Raw genomic sequence first — 3948 nt, forward strand, 5'->3', positions numbered from 1 at the left:
GTCACGTGGTTTAAAGTGTAAGCGGACACCCGCAGGAAACGCGTATGTTGCTCACGGCGGCTGATTGTCAGCTGCCTCGGCCAGTGAATGACAGCGTAGTGAAATACGCCCCGCCCCTTTTTCGCGTTAAAGTTGACAAGATGTATCTAAATTATACATGCGTTAGGTTGTAAAATCCAAAATAAAATGAGAGGTGCCTCTTAAACATCTCAATAGTTTCTGTCCAGCAAGTTAACATTTGCAGAGGCTCAAATATACACTACCAGTAAAAAGTTTTTAATGTTTTTTTTTTTTTTTTTTTTTTTTAAGAAGTCAATTCTGCTCACCAAGGCTGTATTTGTTTGATCCAGAGTACGGCAAAAACAGTAAAATTCTGAAATAGTTTTTACTATTTAAAATAATTGTTTTCTATTTGAATTTTAAAATGTAATTTACTTCTGTGATTTCAAAGCTGAATTTTAGCATCCTTCAGAAATCATTCTAATAATCTGATTCACTGATTCTGAATCAAAAATATATATATTTTTATGTTAAAAACAGCTGAGTAGAACTTTTCAGGTTTCTTTGATGAATAGAAAGTTCAGAAGAACAGCATTTATCTCTAATATAAATCTTTTGTAACATTATAAATCTCTTTATCATCACTTTTGATCAATTTAAAGCATCCTTGCTAAATAAAAGTATTAATTTCTATAATTTCTTTCCCAATAAATAAATACATAACATTATACTGACTCCAAGCTTTGGAATGGTATAGTGTATAAAAAGTATAAATTATTTCAGATAAATGCTGATTTTTGGATCTTTTTGTTCTACAAAGAATCCTGAAAAATATATTCAACTGTTTTGAATATTGATAATAATAATAATAATAATGTTTCTTGAAAAGCAAATCAGCATATTAGAATAATTTCTGAAGGATCATCTGACACTGAAGACTGGAGTAATGATGCAGAAAATGTAGCTCTGATCACAGGAATAAATTACATTTTAAAATATATTAAAATATTTCAAATATTTCAACATTTTACTCTCTTTGCTGTACTTTGGATCAAATAAATGATTGGTGAGCAGAAGAGACTTCTTTAAAACATTAGAAATATTACTTTAAAAACTTTTGACGGCTTTATGTTTATTTTTATGTTTTGTTTACTCTGTCACATTTTGGTGTAAAATACAAAAATGTTTTAAGTGTTTAAGGCCCATTTTATTGTTGGTGAAAATATTTATTTGATAAACATGATCTTGGGGAAGATAAAAAAAAAGTAGCCTATAATTTAATTAGGCCTATTCTTTTTATATTCTTGATTGCATGTATATAAAAGTAGCCTAAAATATACAAATTCATATGGTCTTACTAAATAAATATACACTTTTGTCTCCATGTGTATATGCGCAGATACTCTTGAGTTTTTGTCTTTCTTTTTCTGTTTGTATTGTATGTTGTTCACTGAATAATTAGTTATATTGTAAAATTTTAAAAAATGCAGGTGACATACAAAGGCAGTAATGTGAAATAAATTCGTAAGTAATAGTACGTTTCCAGTGTCATTCAGTGTAAATAAGAGTAAAATATTAATGTAGTAAATAAAACACTGAGCTGAACGAATTGGCATTTGTAAACGATTTATTGTCTTTTAATAGCTACTTTTTCAGCTATTTGTTTAATTCTCCAGTAGAGGGCGGCATAATGCATCTGATACAGTAATAACAGCACCGTTTCACTTGTGTTTGCTCACAGCCACATGGCATTTATTCAGTCAGTGTGGTAATTAAAATATTGCGTAGTGTGATAATAAGACATTAATGAGAACAACGCAAACAAAAATGTTGCTTTACAACTTACAATGTCTTAAAATACGCTTAACTATATTCATATAACTATTTGATTAGCTGAGGCAAACAATTTGTCATTATGCACATAAGCTCAGAAAGAAAAAAAAATCAATTTCTGAGTCTGGGAAGACTGATAGCTGATACAAAAATGCGTTTTCAATTGCATTCATTTTTTGACTGAACAGTTAAATGAATTAAACAGCAGGCTTTTTGACTTTATTTCTTGAGAATATTAAATTAATTCTTTATAATTGGGTCATTGATCATGCCCGGAGATAAGCTCCTTAAGAACTACTTTATTTAATAACTGGTTTACTTTACAGAAGTCCACCACTGCGCGCTTAAATCCGTTTTTAAAGAGCAGGATGAGAGGAAACGTCTTTGAAATCTTTAAGACAAATATAAAAGATCACTGCCACATGCCCTGATGTGCACATATGGAAAAGCATTTTATTAGGAGACAGATTTTAACCCTGCCTAACAGAGGAAGAGCTCTCTTTCACTCTTAATCCTTACATGGTGACAAAGGCCCTATAATGAAGAGGTCACCATCAGAACAAAGACTGAACACAGGCACCACCCCCACCAGTGTTTGCCTTGTCCGTCTGCTGTCATGTTCGGCCTCCCACCAGTGGATGACTGGATTAAGGAAGGGTTCTGAGGTTGATGTTTGCAAAAGAGGAAGGAAGCGCTGCACACGGGTGCCCGGAATGGAAACCTCATATCTTTTTCGAGAGCAAGGACATGAGCTTCTATTGTCTGCTTGATTTTTTGGTACTTCAAATCAAAGTACAGAAGTTAAAAGAGGCTGATCCAGGCCTAGTCATGCCTCTGTATTAGGAAACGCAGTCTGCAGTCACCAAATAAAACGGTCACAGCTGAGCTTCTTTTTTTAACAGATAAGAACAAACAACAGTGAAGCGATCAAGGGTACAAGTCAGCAGCTTCAGACATGGCTGAAAGAATGTCTGGCCTCTTTCTCCACAGATGTGTAATCACAAAGGAATGCCTGCAGACCGCTCGGCTTTTCCACCGGCCTCCGTTCGCTCGTTCTCTAGTCGCTTTCCCACGCCTTCCCCTGGTCTCCAGCCTCTTGCTTTTTTTCCCTGGCCGAGGTTCACAGCACATGAACGCACCTCAGAGGGTCATGCTTTCACAAAGGACACAATGCCACTTCAGTCAGCAAAGCAGCGCACAGGCCCTAAAATAGAAGTGGTTGTGAGAATAAGTTTGTCTGCCCTCCCATTCATGTGATTGTCGTTACTCACACGCACTTCCCCAACATCTGACAAGAGAGTCGCTCTCTTCTGAGCATCTGTTTGGTGAATTTTCCATCTGAAATGTCAGTCTGTGAAATTAGCACGAGGTTTCAGCCACTTTGTTTGCTCTACGTGATTGCAATTGGGATAATCAAGAAGTGTCGCAATCCGAAACGAGCAAAAACACATGGTGTAGTTTACTTTCGTTTTGAAGATCACGGACGTTAATCCCGTACAAGTGCATAATGTGGTGCATTCTGGCTCATTTTCTCTTGATTAATGTAATATTGCTGCGTAAACATTCCTCCTTTTGCTTTTTTCTCCCTCTCTGGAGTGCCTGGGAAAGTATAGGGAGCTGGCGGGAAAAAACTACCTGTTAGTTGTTTATTATTTTCCAGTCCTCCAGGTGTATAGTGACTGCTGTGATTATCCGTGCTCCACCCAAAACCACCCTGCTGAGTGGAGATGGATGGCTCATGGGGGATAAAAACACACTCGAACACACACTCTCGCATGTTGCTGGGGTGTTGAGACGTGGCTATTATCACGGTGTTGCTGATGGCCTAGTTTTGATCATACAAAAAGGAGGTTCCTCCAAATGTCTGACCCCGCTTGCCGCCTAGAGCACAGACAGCAGTGAGGCGAAATGACTAATTAAAGCAGACGTTGTTTTTGCATAAATCAAGGTTTGATACAGACTGACAGTTGGCGTGAAAATTTAAATAGATTTCCTGAGAAGGGAAAGGGAGAACAAATGCGAGCGTTCAGTTGGCATTATGCAATTTGGCGTTAGCCAGACAGGAAAGGGGAGGTCTGCAGGAAGGTGTTTTGAAATGAGATCATTAAAAAGAAG

This window comes from Garra rufa, chromosome 12, assembly GCF_049309525.1.
Source record: "Garra rufa chromosome 12, GarRuf1.0, whole genome shotgun sequence".
NCBI lineage: Eukaryota > Metazoa > Chordata > Actinopteri > Cypriniformes > Cyprinidae > Garra > Garra rufa.